Source organism: Periplaneta americana, chromosome 3, assembly GCF_040183065.1.
Source record: "Periplaneta americana isolate PAMFEO1 chromosome 3, P.americana_PAMFEO1_priV1, whole genome shotgun sequence".
Taxonomy (NCBI): Eukaryota; Metazoa; Arthropoda; class Insecta; order Blattodea; family Blattidae; genus Periplaneta; species Periplaneta americana.
Window position 1 is genome coordinate 115,680,418 of NC_091119.1, and position 17,594 is coordinate 115,698,011.

Genomic DNA, 17,594 nt, shown 5'->3' on the forward strand with positions numbered 1-17,594 from the left:
TAGCTTCACTTATCGGAGTGACGAATTCTCAGAACAAAGATTGTGCAGTAAACGAATAATGAAAGAAATATTTGTAATTTAAAGGTACTTTCTTTGAGAAAAGCAATGGTTTCCTATACTGCACGAAGAATAGCCTACTCATCATAACGTGCAGCTCTTTCTGAACTAAGAGAACAAACATATATGGGTCTATACAGAACATTGAAAACATTAAATGTGAATAAAGATGAAGATAATGAAGAAGATAAATGTGTAAGTTTTAGATGAGGCAACAAAGGAGGGACAAATTGCCAGAATAACTTAGGCCGGGAATACAAGGACGTGCTGCGGCAGTAACGCGGCATTACATGTAATGCGCGGAGGAAATTGTGCACTCTGGAACAAGCGGTGCGCACGATACGAACCATCTGAGCAGCGCGCAAGCCTCGAACACCTTTCTACAATCTATCTGGCACGATGCACGACCATGGAAAACGAGGAAGCTTTGTTAACTGCTATTTGCGCTTTGGTAGTAATAGGATACATTTTCAACAGACGGAAATGTAGACTTGCGGTGCTGTACAAGAAGCGGCTAGGGAGTAATTTGTTAAATGCAATAAACTTTCAATAAACGGTCAGTATAAAAACCTTAGGACTACTCGGGTGATTTCCACCAATTCTGGAGAATTATTGATAAAAATTGGGCCAAATTAAAAAATCAGCCACCAACGTGAGAGAACCAATCTGAAGTCAAGATAGGACAGTAGACCTATTTATTGTACTAAACTCAATTCATCCTTTGAAGAATGCTATTGTGTAATTAACAAAGCATGTAAAATATTATTTTTGATTGATTGTCTGTATATGTCAATATTCTAGGTTCGCACTGACTTTACGATTCTTGGTGACAGGGGATTCGTTTACAAGCCTTCAATACCTTTTGCGAATTTTAAAACAGATTATCGGAGAAATAATTCCATAAGTTTGCCCAGCAATTGTCAGCGCATTAAAGAAAAATACCAAGATGAGTTAAATCATAGTACCAACATAATGTGCTTCTTTACTGGGGATATTTTAATTGCAATACAAATAATGAGACATTGAGAGAATTACAGTTAAAAAATTCGAAATATCATACAAAGAAAAATCAATAATATTTCGAAGTCGTATTGTAATAAAGAAACACATACAATGAAACTACAAACATTTTCTTTTTCGAGTAATCAAAATTTGATTGCCAAATAAAAAGAAATTATGGTTTATTTAACGACGCAGAGGTTATATCAGCATCGCCGGTGTGCCGGAATTCTGTCCCGCAGGAGTTCTTTTACATGCCAGTAAATCTACTGACATGAGTCTGTCGCATTTAAACACACTTAAATGTCATCGACCTGGGCCGGGCTCGAACCCGCAACCTTGAGCATAGAAGGTCAGCGCTATACCAACTATGCTACTCAGGCCGACTTTGCCAAATGATGTTTTTAATTTAAGTGTACAGTCAAAACGAGTATTTTAAATCAGCCAAAGAAAATGATTTTAAAATAAAACATAGGAATGCAAAATATATACAACAAATACTACAAAAATTGTTATTCAATTCATTAAAAATAATAAGAAAAAACAGAAGACATTAAACGTGCTGGTTTTGACTATCGGAGTAGCCTATGTGATTAACATTCTGGGGACGGAGTTTTGACTGGATGATGTTGGGGAGAGCCAAGAGAGTTTGATTCAAATCCGAAAGTGACAGGGTGTAGTGTAGTAAGAATGGGATTGGAGATTTTGTCATTAAAGTCGGCTTGAGAAGACTTGAGTCGGAGGACGTTGCGGTGGTTCGGGATCTGAAGCATAGTAAGTTGAGGGAGTAATTGATTGAGTAGGTTGTCTAGGGTAATCCATTTGGGAATAAGACATAAAATGAAGGTGCACATGAATGGAAACGTTCTTGTCCATAGTAAGTTGAAATTTCAAACAAGTTTCGTTTTGCTTTCACCTGAATGTCATAAATAGCTTGCTGAATTCCTTTCCTAGTAGTCGCATGATATGCTATTATTTTCGATAAAAGAAAGTACAAAATGATTTGACTTCACATTGTTCAACGGTGATCTTTAACCTCCCAGAAACCGTCAGCGTGGTTCAGGCGGTAGCGCGTTTGCCTGCTGATCCGGAATTGCGCTCGAGCATGGGTTCGATTCCCGCTTGGGCTGATTACCTAATTGTGTTTTTCTGAGGTTTTCCTCAATCGTAAGAGGAATGTCAAGTAATCTATGGCGAATCCTCGGCCTCATCTCGTCAATTGCCAATTCGCTACGGTATCACAAATTTCATCGACGCTAAATAGAACCTAACCTAGTAGTTGATTGAACGTCGTAAAATAACTAATTAAAAAAGTTAACGTCCCAGCTGCGGCTTGCATAATTCCAACAGCGTCTGTCAGTAATTCTGTACTATATCATCCTGCTTTTTCGCTCGTTTTGGAGCCCTGTCTCATCTTGCGTATTCACTGGCACGTTCCGTTGTTTTTATTATAATAGTCAATATCGGCAGGTTTCCACGAGACTGGACATAATTTATGAGGTCCAATCTACTTCAGACCACTCCATGCTTGAGGTGTGCTCGCTTCACGAGACAAACGGCAACGAACCCGTCCACACTGCGGCAACGAATCCCTTTGTGTTCGCGAGTAAAACCGACAAGAAACGGATCGCTGCGCGGCATTTGAGGTGTGCACGTTCTGGCCGCAGCGCGTGCTTGAAATCGCGTACAAACGAGCGAACGAGGCCTCGAATTCTGTTCGACCCTTGTTGCATTACTGCCGCAGCGCGCCCGTGTATTCCCGGTCAACTTCCGAAAATACTGTAAGTATTATAGGTACCGCTATTGCTACACATTGATCAATTCTTATTATGTTAGTAGGCCTACGCACTTTAATCATAGTGTAAATGAACTGTTCGTAACTCATCACAAATCGCTTTAAATTAATAATAATAATAATAATAATAATAATAATAATAATAATAATAAATAACATAAAGTGACCCATATGAAACGTTATCATTTTAAACAGTTAAGTCATAACTTCTGAAAAAGAAACCGCAAACTTGAATTCACTTCTAAACAACACAATAATTGTGAAAGAATCATATTTATCTTCGTCAATGTCACAATAAATGTTGGAAGTGTTTTCCACTTTCATCCAAGCAGAATTTTATCCATCGCAACATCATCTGTGACATTCGCTGAAATGTACGGTTGTCAATGTCGTTAACATGAGTCCTAATATTTTCTCGAAGCTGACGATTTATGTATACTCCGCCCTTTAGTAACTTCAAAAGAAAACGTCTAGAGAAGTTAGGTCCGGTGATCTGGAGGGCCACAGATTCCTTGAAATGTTGTAATCACTGTGGAAGCTGGTTATGAGCTTCATGGGTATTTTGTTTTAGTACCATCTTGTTGGAAAAAGCCCTTCGTCAACTCGATGCCAAATTCTTCTATGAATTCTGTGAAGATGCGACTGTAAACCTCAATGTTTATTATCTAATCGAAGAAAATGGGACCAATGATTCTTATGGCACTGTGCAGCAGATCCTAAACCTTTCAGAAAGTAATGGTGTTCGATGGACAATATAGGGGAAGTTCGTCAGCCTAATAAGCTTACCTCCTGTTAGAGAGTTGAAGTAATTTTTCAGGTGAAACCATGCCTCATGCGAAAACCATGTTACCGAGAGAATGTATGAACCCGGCGTAAGAAGATGCCGTACTCTCTTTTCCTTGTGTGGTTTCTTCAATTCTTGCACTGCATGTATTCTGTACTGCTGTATGCACGCTTCCTTTTTCTGCCATATGAGTCACTTTCTCCTGCTTTAATCGGCACAACGATTTCTATGGTAAGTGGATTAAACGTTATCGATAATCATCTACACGATTTTGAGGCATTACAGCCCTAAGTTTGCCATTACCGCTGAGGAGAGATCCGGTAGTTTACAGGTTTGTAACTAACGACAGAATTGTTGGCCTGCTTGGAGCATTATGCACACAAAACTTTCTTCAAAATGTCTTTCGCCTTTCAACTAAGGAATTTGTAATCCAGTAACATTTAATAAAATACACGTTACACAAAAGAATACTGGATATTTGCTAACTTATCACTACGTACACTTTTTAACACTATGCGATAAGACAGTTATTTCATCCGTGACTACTTATACCGATTCGCTCAGAGCCACTGTACGGTAATAATGTCTAATATCTAATTCACACTAGCTTTCTCAAGGAAATTATAACTGATTAAAATAGCAATTGTTTATGTGGGTCACTCTGTATAAATAATTCACAGCATTGGCTATTGCACCATTCAATAACTACAATAAATTAGGCTATATACACCTTACGAACTCTTTTTATCACACCATTAGCTTTAAATCTATAGGATTTGCTTCACAATCACTCGCTCCATTTCTCCCTTACTTTTTAATGAAAGCCTTACTTTCCTTTATTCTTGGTCTAGCATCTTCAATTTTGATTAATAACGCTGATGTCTGAATCTGAAAGTTTGGAGTCAAATTTACACTGTTTCTGCACTGCTTGTATTATACTGATCTTTGTCTTAAGATTGACTACAAGCTTAATTGGCTCCGTCATAGTCCCTGAGGTGACGTCGAAAATTGTGTACATCTGCCATCCACCATTGCTCAAAAATTCTCTTATATCCTGAGCCTCTCCCAAAGAGCGGCGGTGTAAACTCTTGAATCTATACAGCAGCCGGGCCTGAAATGTATTTATTTTATTACATGATTTTTTATTTAATTAGTGCAGTAAAGTTTCAACACAGTTAATTATCATCATTACTTTAATTTAAAATGATCTTACCTTTTTAATCTCACCATTTTTTAATTTCACTTATTTCATAAATCAAGTAGCGTCGATTGCAACTAGGTAAATGTTATTATGTTCCTATGTTCTACTTGATTTAGGTCTGTTTTCCGTAATAACCATGCGTTCATATTGAAATTTGTCTTTGCAATTTCTTCTTATAAATATCAACAAATTCTATGAGATTAGCTACAACATATTTAATTCATTAAAATGTTAATGAACTCCGCTATTCATCCCGAATAACGTTCCATGGCTATCCATAAAGAATAAATGTATAACTTCGCGGAGATTTGCTCGGGATCTGGTGAAGGTGACATCATAACTAGTCGACCGAAGTCTCGTAGCTGACAATCTCGGCGATCGGATTATACAGCACGACATTGCCAACCTAGTTAAATTCCGCTGTGTGAAGTGAAATTGGCACGCTAGTGAGACGTAGCAAAAATGTTAAACTAACTATAGGTAACGCTTTTTATATAATTTTAATGTATTTCGTTGTCATTTTCAAAATAAAAATATGACATCGGCTAATTAAAACGCTTTTCATTGTCGTGGAATTAAAACGTAGTTGATGAATGATTGGTGAACACAAAAAAATATGCTCATAAATTTCTTTTTTTGAATGTAATGACGGGGCCCTTAACTTCGCGCCAGTGCCGAGAAGCGTAGACCACTTAGTTCGTCAGAGACTATCTCGTAAAGGATGATGATGATGATGATGAAGATGATGAAGATGATGATGATGATGATGATGATGGATAACTGTTAGGATGTCAACGAAATCGGAGTACCCGGAGAAAACCTCTGGATCACCAGGGCCACGGGCTTGCGCAACACAAGTTGTAAATTCCGTGTTGTAAATTCCAATAACACTATTCTAGGTACGTTTTCATATTAACTATGAGGCATCCCTTTGTTCATCTTCATTGACGTTTAGATTCCGATAAATTAATAACATGAATAAACTATTTGAATTCCGTCTGTAATTTATCAACATTAATTTATTAAGATACAAAATTTTATCATTAGAGTGACGAAAGTTTTTGACTTGTAAAAGTCATCTTTAGCAGAACAGAATCACTTAAGAACACATTAGTATGGCAGGCTATAGTATTTTACATTATACATGTTGATTAACTATGAGAACTTGTTTTATGCAACCTAACAGCATGACTCATGAGCATCGTGATAGACATTTTACAGAGTGGCAGTGAAATAGCCTTTCAGATTTCCAGAGCGAATAGCTCATGTTGTATGTAACAAAAGAACTATAATACCATATTGGTGGAAAGTTCATAGTTTTTTTTTTTTTTCAGAAAAAAAGTTTTTTCCCAAATGTTTAACTATCTTATTTGGTAACTATTGCGAGTAGGATCGTGATTTTTGCCCATATCGATAGGAAATCTCATAAAGAATAATTTATCCATCTGGCGTATTTCAATATCATGCACGGTTTTCGTGTAAATTTAATTTTAAAAACCTCTAAATTCAAGGCATTGCACGATGCAAGCAATTGACAACGTCTTGGTAGAGAACAACTCACGTACCTAGACACCCCGAGTTTGTTGATCTCTTACATATGTATTACGAGTAGTGTGTGTCAGCGACGATGTTGCTGGACTGCTGAAACTTCAAACTTAATTTTCTAATAAACCGTGTATTTAATGACAAAACGTACTATATGTCTCCTATTCATTTACGTGTACCCTATCGTCCCTTTTAATTTGCAAGGTTATTTCACTTTCACTCTATATATAAGGGGAAAAGGAACTGACAACCCTACTCCATTATCTCCTGGCCTAGTTGCCTCAAGAGTGATATTCTGTTGGTGTCACTTGTGGGGTTCAACTTGTCTTAAGTTAATATTAAAGTATCAAAACATTACAATAGTATTGTTGCTGCAGTTAAACATTTTAAATATGCAGTATGTGTGAAATAACGTTAAAATACAATTGGAAATAAAGATTAAAATCTATGCCTTACATGGAGTAGATTTCAATAGCAGAACGGACTTTTACCAGGAGGGACTGACTTAAGCGATATAAAGAGTTATTAATATTTGGAAGCTTTAAATTAAATAATGGGGCCTTTCCATAATAATATTTTAGCAATGTAGTATTTAAACCAACGTTATGTCAAAATTAATTCTTAAACACAACATTTTGATTAGACCTATACAGTTTTCACGTCACTATACGCTCGTGCTACAACCTCAGTTCAATATATAAACATAGATTTGGTTATGTGATCATGTAGCATAACTTATAATACGAGGGTTGTAAATAAAGGTAACATAGACAGTACTAATATAATATTATCGAACTTACATGAAAAATATAATATAATCACCAGAGTGTTTCTGTATCGTTTGCCAAATCCGTGGTAACCGTTAAATGCCGTTAGCGAGGTTGTTTCCATTGATCTCTCTAATGGACTGAAATACTGATGCAATGTCTGGCAACCTCTAACCTCTAAGCGGTTCTTTCAACCGTGAAAACAAACCGTAGTCACAAGGACTCATATCAGGGGAATATGGAATAAGTTGCAATACTACCAAAATCCATCTCTGCAGCAATTGAGCCACTATTCCTGCGACATGACAACGAGCATTATCATGCAAGATGAAAGATGAATTGTCTCTCAGGAAATGTGGACGTTTGCGCCGCATAGCTGGACGTACAGCAGGTTGCGTTCGAGAAAATGTTGGTATTACGCTGCATTGACATTTTGATCTTGAGGTACGACATGGCTAATGATAACACCTTCACTGTAGTATGCCATTATCAGCATGACTTTCACCCTAGAGGGTTCATATCGCACTTTGTTTTGGACGTGATGATCCTTTGTGGTGCCATTCATTAGACTGACGCTTTAGTTCAGGTTCGTATGTCCGTGCCCACGTCTCGTCAACGTCTTTGCTCGTCAATAGCAACAGTAAGTTGCAGGAATACATACCCTTCGTTGTGGTATCTCTGTAGGTGAAGTTGAGCTGTTGCGTACAGGTTATGAGGAATCCAGTGTGCTGCAATTTTTCTCACATGGAGGTTTTTCTTCAGGATGTGCACACAGTTTGATGACTGAGTCCAACCTGGATGGATAATTCTCGTACAGTCCAGCGATGGTCAACAGCAAGGAGACCTCGCACTAACTCCATTTGTTCATCACAAAATATGGATGGGCGATCTGCGCGAGCCACATGTGTCGTCTCATTCCGACCAATACGAAATGCAGACCCATCTTACAACCATCCGATACGGTAGTGTGTCGTTGCCACAAGCTTCAAATAAATCCTTGATGACATTGGCGTGGACGGACTACCTTGATTTTTATCCACGATCGCTGCTCAAATTTAGTAAACATGCTTTAGAGCAGTTAAAAATAGTGCTCTACATTTAACCACGCACAATAAAACATTCGTGTCATAACAACCGGTTTTATCCTTCAATACAACTACAATATCTTCAACTACGATCACCATTTGTCACATATCGCATGCGAATGCGCATGACTCATTCCCGGCAGTGTTGCCACTACTGTATTTACAACCCATGTATCAGAGAACGCATGTCGATTTTAATCTTTATTTCCAATTGTATTTTAACATTATTTAACTATTCACACATATTGTATATTTAAAATATTCAACTGCAACACCAATATAATTTTAATGTTTCGATATTTTAATATTAATTTTTTTAATTTTCTCAGTACTTCAATATACAGAATAATTCACGAGGACTTACAGTCCCTTACGAAGCTTACTATTTCCGAAGACATTCTGAGCAAAAAAAAAAGTCATATAAACATGTGTCCTAATCTCAATATTTTCAGAGTTACACTAATTTGAAGTTGTTAGTAAAACACCTATTTTCAGTTTTAAGAGTAAAAAGTATTGCAAATAGAGAATGAACTATTCAGAAGTGTCATTTCTTTAATTGGCTAGTGTTCTGAAGCTAAAAGTATGTTGTTAATTGCTTTGTACAGATTTTATTTTTCAATTTTTAACTAAGAATTACTTCATTCTTACGCACTTATCACAAAAATTGTTACAAATCATACGACTTTAGGAACTTGATTCTTTACAGTTTAATTACGCATCCTAATGTACAGTCTTAAAGAATTTACAAGAGTGGCGTGATTTGTAACAATTAAAAATCGAAAAAAAAATCTGTACGGAGCAACTATGGAATTAACAACACATTTCTAGTTTCAGAATATTAGCCAGTTAAATAAATGATACTCCTGAATAGATCATTCTTTATCTGTAATATTCTTTTACCCTTAAAACTCAAGAATAATGGTATTTTACAAACCACTTCAAATATTAAGATTAGGACAAATGTTTATATGCCATTTTTTTGCTCAGAATGTCTTCGGAAATAAGATCCGTAAGAGACGGTAAATCCTTGTGAATCACCCTGTATACATAATGTCTATCACGATGCTCATGATACATGCTGTTAGGATGAATAAAACAAGCTCTCATATGAGGCGCTCAGCGCACAAATGGCCCAACCCACAAAATTTGCATACTGAGTATGCTTCAAAGAGTTACTCATACTGTTCTCTTCAGTGTAAATCAACCTAATTATCATTCCTAGTTCTTCCATGAGATTTCAGCACAATTTCCGTTTGTATATCGCATTTCGCACACTACTACAATGAGGTAAAGTGAAAATATTATTTTGTGAGTTGGGCCATTTGTGCGCTGAGCGCCTCACATATAACCAACATGTATAATATAAAATACTATAGTCTGCCGTACTAATGTTTTTTAAGTGATTCTATTCGACCTGAAGATGGCTTTTACAAGTCGAAAAACGTTCGTTACTCTACATTGTATGGTAATATTCTGTATCTTAATAAATTAATGTTGGTAAGTTACAGACGGAATTCATATAGTTTATTGACCCCTCTGTTCAGTTATCGTTCTTAGTTTCCATTAACAGCTACCTGTATCGTTATGAGTATAGGTCATGCGTTATCTCTTGGAAGCAAATGATAAGTTATATCGATTTAATATACGGTAATATAAATTTAAAAAATATGTTATAGATCACTAAAATTAACCAATGAGATGCAGCCAGCCTTACTTTCTCAAACATTTTTGGTATCACTGTACTCCTTTAAGAAACCAGGGTCTACTCATCAGTCGCTGCAGTTGTCTTGACAAATGATGACATTGTTTTCATTGATAATGTTCTTCGCTTCTTCCTTAGTGCAAGGATTTAATCTGGACACTCTAACTTTTACATTTATCCACAAATCAACGTCCACAAAAGAGGATTGACTGGTTGTAGACTAGTATTGCACCACGTAATTTTAGTGTAGTGTTGCACCATGAGATGTTCCAAGATTTCACCTTTCATCATTTTGTAAATGCTAAAAGGCTAATAGAAATCCCGAAAAATACCGAAGGAATTTTTTAGGAAAATTCTCTGAGATTAATCAATATAAATCAATCGAAACAGTTTTCGGTAAGGACTCTGCATTGATCTCTAAGCTTCTTGTCTTGAACACTCTTGATTCAAGAAATCTATGAATAGCTGTGTAGTTTTTAAACTTCGTCATCGGAAATCATCCTTGAAATAGCGTTTGAACTGCACATATAACTAATATAAATACTCTTTGTTAAATGTAATACTTTAAGTGATCCATTTTATCCTTGATCTTGGCTCAGAAACAAAACGTAAGGAAAGGCAGACACAATAGGACTCTAGCCTGGTGGCCATTATCATAACATAGCCACCTATCCTGAAACACTCGCGGACAGGACAAATGCCACGTGGCGGAAAACCACTCAACTATCCACTCTATATGCTTAAATAACTATATTGGTAAGCAATCACGACAGAGCGTGTGGAAAAAACTGTTCGACGAAACAAAAACAGAGCTATTACTCACACAAGTGAGCAGGCTTCCTTCCAATACAAGTAGCTATTAGCGAGTAATCGCTCACTTTTATTGATGTAATCCGTTGTCTCATTTACTCCAAGTCAGCCATAACAAACTTACGTTGTCTCTTGTTCGTCCTGTCTTCAAGTCCGTCACTCAGCCACTTCACTAGAAGCGAGCGCTGTCGTCTTACTTATTTTATTTGCATCGGTTCTCACGGGTCAAGTGGTCCATTCCGGAAAAAGAACTATGGATGTAGTGGAACAATGGTGTAAGTGCCTTCCCGGATGTATTCTTCATACATTCTACTGCGAGGTCACAAAAAGTGCATTTACACGGACGTGATCTAACTAATTTCGACGGTAGAGCTTTACATACTCTTACTCAAAAATAATAAAAAGAAAATAAACAAATAAATTAATACAAAATGCACACAGCACTATGAAGTATAGAATAAACATTATTATTGCATTTACGTTGATATTTTCAGATTCTCTGAGAGTTTTTAACTGCTAGGGTGTGGGAATAGGAATGAATATGACGTGCGTGTTATTTTATTCATTACCTAAATCTGATATGTGCGGATTCTATTTACGTATGTATCCCTCAGTTCATTTTGAGTTAAACTTTGGTTCGGGGGAAATATAGTACGTATTTACAATTAATAAGAAATAATATATGAAATTGGTTATCTGGCGTTACATATACAGGGACATCATTTTATTTTTACTAACATTTCTAATATTAACCTAGCTATACCTTTGGATTAACGGTTGAGAATCACAAACACCGTTTGCTACCCCCTTCCACGACTGGAGTTCGATGATACTGGCATAAAATACAAACAAATCTTTTACTAGGTATAGGAGGGAAGAAAAGTTAACTAGGAAATATCGCGATTTTCAGTTTGATAATTTTCATTATAGGTTTTTGCTTAATCAAAATACAGTACTGTATTAACAATAAGTGTTTTTACTCACGAACTGAGCTATCCATTCGAAAGTATTCATTATGGAGTGTATATTATACTGTCTACAGCACATTAGCTTACGATATAGAGAATGAAGTTAAATTGAAAAATAACCATAATATGGATATTTAAACACATTTTTGAAAATGGTGGCCGTTCATTTCGATACAGGCTTCAGTTCTTTTGTGCATATTATCGCAGTATAGACTATTGTACCTAATTCCAATTACTAGTTTGAGTCCTTTGTACTAGTAACTCATGTTGAAATAATTCTTTACCTAGTTTATAAAGATTACCTTACGTACTGTAAATTCAGTCTTCACTTCTCCCCGATCCGAAAAGATAAAATTACTCAGACATGCTATCTACTGTCCGTCCAAGTGGTTTTGTCGTAGGGTCGTAGAAAGGGGGGGAAAATCACGTGACAGTTAATTACTTAACGAGGCCCTTTTATTTAAGCTATTTTAAATAGTTGTATAATATTACGTAGACGTCCAATTCCTAACAGAAATTAATATTTTCAGAAAATAGCTAAGACAGCCCAGCTACTAGCCTTTACAAAGGGACGAGCAGAAGCGAGTGGGGGGAACCGGGATGCTACGTAGGCAAATGCACGACAGTACCTGTGCGAAAATATGATTCAATATTGAAATCTCTTTCGTCACTGGAAAACGCGAACATATTTCTGGAACGTACTATACTCACTAACTCAGTACTGCTTACTATGACCGCATACGCGGCCTTGGTTCTGTGTGGAGAACGGTTGGAAGTTTACTAGTAGAGGGGGTGGGAGTGAAGTATAGTAAAAAATTCAGGTACAATAAAAAGTGAAGCAAAAATAAAATGATGTCCCTGTACATCATAAATATAACAAAACAAGTTTAAATTGGCAAAATTATTTCTTACTCTTCTCCGAAAAATCTTCCGTTTGTATGAAGTGTATGAAAGAATAGGGGATGCATCGCAATGTAGCTATTACGTCTGATAATGTGAAATGGACAGACAGAATAAGAAATGAAGCTTTGTTGGACAGAGTTGATGAAGAAAGAATGATGCTGAAACTGATCAGGTAGAGGAAAGGGAATTGGTTATGTCACTGCATACTGAAGGATGCACTGGAAGGAATAGTGAATGGGAGAAAAGTTCGGGTCAGAAGAGGTTATCAGATGATAGAAGACATTAAGATATATGGATCATATACGGAGACTAAGAGGAAGACATGCGGGATATTTCGTGTAGAACGAAGAATAACATTAAGATCCGTGTCTAGCTTCAGGTTACTGTATTGAATGTTTATTAAGAAGTACTAGTGTTAGGTTCCAGACACCGATTGTCTCACACGCATTTAAATTGATTTTCTTCTGTTCGTAAAGGGAAGTTTAAGATAGTATCCTAAAGTACAATTCTGGGGTGGCTGAGTGGTCACACTTTTGGCCTGTGACGCGGGCAGTTCGGGTTCGAGTTCCGGTCAGACCTGGGATTTTTCATTGAAAAATTAATAGTGACAAGGTCGCAGTTGGGGGGTTTTCTCTTGTTTCCTCAAATTATTCGTCTACATAATTCCGTCATAATTTTTCCACTTTGTCACCTCCGAGTTGCCCGATTCCTTCCTAAATGCGTTGCCCCATTCCCTCCCGAAAAAAGGTGCAGGTCTATTTCCTCCCATCTGAAATCAACTTCGCGGAGGCTATGGGTCAATTCCCTCCCTCTCTCTGAAATGGAAACACAACTTCCAGTTCCACTTACAAACTGCGGACTGTCATATGTTCAAATTAATATCACTTATACTTATATTAACTTGTACTAATATTTAATATACTGTATAAGCTTATATGGTCTTTCTGATATAGCCTTCAAGGATTTGTTTCTAGCACAGTTCCGAATTCGGTTCAGGATATCGGAACTAGCGCATTCCCTAATATTTCGTTCAATTATTATTTCAGTATTTGAATCAGTTTTAATGAAGTGCTTACATGTTTTTAATGTATGTCCATCTCTGTACACCGTCCTTCAAAGTCTTCTGAAAACTGAATTTAAATCCGTTATATAAAATTAAGTTCTTTCCCTTCTCACTTAAAATTTTCGTTACCTCAGTCATAATAGTAACTAACCCAATACAACCACATAACGACTGTTACACTACATGTGAACACTGCTACAAAGAAAGCACAGAACTGTTGTACTAAAAGTGAACAGCGCATGCAGAAACAAAATCAATCACAAAATAATATTACTCCGTGTACAGTAATCAGGAGGGGAGAGGGCTACTTGTATTTCTAAATAAAATGTAGCCGGGAAGGAATGGAGCTATTATCTTAGGACTTTAATCGATCGGGAGGAATTGGGTTGTGGCAATTGACTGCGAGAGGGAACTGACCCACACCCCGTCATCTTTCCATAGTATTCTCCGAAATCGGCTGGCGACACACGAAGGGGTCTGGCCTAGGGACGAGTGGGGTTGCCTGCTCGAAACCTGGATACGCAGCGAACCTTAGTGTAGTCAGCCGGTGTGGGTTTGGGAATGCGCCTAGCTTGAGGATTAGCGTATTAGATCGTGAAAAGTCATAGAGCTGGGTCATAGTGCCTCCCGCCCGAAATTCCATTCCATTTAATCTTAAATCCTACGCTATTTCTTGCATTATATGCGACAGGAAAACAATGATAAACAAATCAATGAGTAAATGAAGTAAATAATTAAGTGAGTCAATATCAGAGAATTACAGAGGTTGGAATTTAACGTCGATTTTGTAGTAAACGATGAAGTTGTACGCTACTATAGAAATTATCAGAAAGAAATCTGAAGAAACTGCTGTGAGTCGATATGAAACAGGAATTCTGAAGCTACTAACACTAATACTGTTGTAATGATTAAGCCTAGTGCTAATAAGATAACTGCAGTACGTTTCTTTTATTATTAGTGGCAGATTAGGAGACCACTGTAACCTGACAGCTTTTCATGACAAAGTTTCAGGTTAGATCCCTCAAGATATGGTAAACAAAATGTCTGCGATAAAATTTACTCAGATATTTATTTTCCTTCCCAATCTCATACCACTATTGATCCATGATCTTTTGCGGTTTAGAAGAACATGTGGTTAAGTGCAATTGAAGCCTTGCCCCGAATAGGGATCTAAGGGCCATAATCGTCGAAAACGAGTTATTAGTGGAATAGGAATCTATGATAGTTTCTCTATCACATGGGGGCATCTGTCGGTAGCTGTGGCAACTACATCAGGTTTAAAGTCCAAAGCGAAGTTCGTTCGTTGTAGAAAATGGATCTAGTTTCAGTTAGTTTTTCTTAAATTTCTCAAAAGAATAGAACTGGAGCTTAGATCCCTATTCGGGGCAAGGCTTCAATTATTGCAACATAGATTCGCGCGTTCAAACCCGACAGAAGGCGATGACTTTTGGAGAGATTTTAATATTGTTCCGAATCCATCGGTTAATTGTGTTTGTCGGTGAAATCGGTAATATCGAGATGAGTCTGAATATCCACCAAAGGATTACCTTACATTCGCCTTACAGTTGGGAAAAATTCGAAAATCAACCAAGTAATCAGCAAAGAGAGCAGATGGGGTACGTTATCAAGTTTACTATACCGAGAGCTTTGATTACGTCACGAAGTGGGGGAAGGGGTCTTACCTACAAGGTACAGTCCTTGTACGCGCAGAGCTCTCTGATGTTACACGTGCTGTCTTACGTATTTGAATTTCCTGTTTTCTGCATATTCTACACTATTTCCTGTATTCACTTTTTTCCTATCGCAGTCCTAATTAGTTCTATTTGTGTTTACCGTAAGTGCAAAGCATTTGTTTGCCTTTGCATTACAACATAGTTTACGTTATGCCGAAAGAAAAGAAACCTCAGCATGTACAATTGCAGCGATTTGTTGAGGAGTTCGGATCGCAGCACTTTTCCACGGTTGGTGAAAAACGTACATGCATGATTCGAAAAAACTCGAAGCTATTCCCACGAGTTCAAATGTGGAATGTGATTTTTACCAAGACATGTGCCACATGTTCGTTAGGGCAAATATTCCATTTAAAAAACTGGAACACCCATGTGTCAGATCATTTTTGCAAAAATATACAGGTATAACACTACCCCAACAATTTATTCTGCGTACGGGTTATTTAGCAAAATGTTATGAAGATGTCTTACGTGAAATTAGAGAAACCTTAAAAGATGAAACAATTGTGGATATCTATAGACGAAACGACAAATATTGCAAACAGATCTGTTGCTAATGTTATTGTTGGGGACTTCAAACTAAATGTGTGGGCAAAAAGTTTCTATCGACATTCGAAGAGCTATAGAAAGTAAATCATGTTACCATTGCAGCTCTGTTTGAAAAATCAATGCGTTATTGTGGTCTGACGAAATGAAAGCAGAAAAGCTTAATGAAGTATATTGTCGTGCACTGTAACAAATGCAGTCATGAAGAAGAGTAAAGTAGTAGAAAGTAAAATACTATGTTTTCTATGTTGTTGTATTTATATACAATATATTATTCTTATGTAGCTACAATAATATCATGTAACACAGAACTATGTGTGTTGTAATTAAATGCACAATATAAACAATAGGTTATTTAATATTATAAAGTGAAGTTACTGAACAGTAAAGATAATTTGCTGCAGGAACTGTACTCCAGTCGTTGTTATTGTAGCGACACGATGACATTCATCCCTCCCTTCCTTGCTCCCTCATACATTATGATATAGTGCGTGTAGCAGTTAACGGTTTACGTACACCAAATGCTCTCTCTGGTAATCAGTCCAAGCGTGATTCAGACCCACTTCTCGAGTCCAATTCACTACCGTCTGAGCTGCGTCGATGGTCATCAGCGCGGCTTCTTCCGGAAGAAGTAAAGCTGTGGGTCCGGTCGTATATTTACGGTACATAAAGAACTCTGTCACCGACAAAGAGCACCAGGCAAAATTTGTCGGTCATTTCTCATCCAAGCTGAGTTTCGACGCTAAATACTAATTGCAGTCATAAACGTCGTTAAATAAAATGCTAAAATGCTACTGCTGCTATTGTCACTACTATAACTGCTACTGCTACTACAGGTCCACCGTTATGGAATAACGGTTAGCATGTCTGAGCGTCAAACGAGCGGGTCCGGGTTCAAATTCTGGCTGGGACAAGTTACCTAATTGAGGTTTTTTCTGGGGTTTTCCCTCAACCCATTAAGAGCAAATGCTAGGTAACTTACGGCGCTGGACCCTGGACTCATTTCGCTGACATAAACAAATTCATCTCACTAAGACGCTCGATAACGACAGCAGTTGAAAAAGCGTCGTAAAATAACCAATTAAAAAACTACTGCCGCTGCTGCTGCTATTACTAATGTTCGACCGAGTGGTTAACTTATGTCGCAGGGTAATCGAAACTTAACGGGGCCGTTTTATTTAAATTATTTTAGGCAGTTGTATAATATTATTACGTTAACTCCAAACTCCGTACAGGAGATACTTTCAGGTAAGAGCCTAACACCCCAGCCACTAGCTTTTGCAGAAGGGCCAGTAGAAAGGGGCGAGGAAACCGAGATGCGACATAATCACTAGGACGGAACTACTACTACTGCTGCTACTGCTATTATTACTAAACTACTGCTGCTACTACTATTACAATAAATATAGACATAATAAGGATATCCCGAATGATACCTCTGTTCCCTCTCTAATACAGAATGAAAGAGCTAGGAATTGTTTAACATAGGTATCACACACGCGATTATCTAGCGTCGATTGTTTTTGTGGTAAGGTAATTTGACGAGATAAAGCCGAGGATTCGCCATTGGATTATCTGACATTCGCCTTATAGTTTGGGAAGCCGCAACCAGATAATCACTCCACAACGACTCTATAAT

The 17,594-nt window shown here is 37.3% G+C and overlaps 1 protein-coding gene across 2 annotated transcripts in view; it reads right to left on the reverse strand.

Moving 5' to 3' along the window:
• The window catches only part of LOC138696406 (fatty acid synthase-like), a 142,223-nt gene extending 131,307 nt beyond the window's left edge, over positions 1-10,916 (reverse strand). The window contains exon 1 of one of the 2 annotated variants that reach the window (XM_069821332.1): positions 10,870-10,916. The gene's annotated coding sequence lies outside the window, so the exon portion shown is untranslated. Of the gene's footprint in view, positions 1-10,758 lie in introns of both variants that reach the window. The other variant, XM_069821334.1, reaches the window with a different exon arrangement.
• Between the last annotated feature and the right edge of the window lie 6,678 nt (positions 10,917-17,594).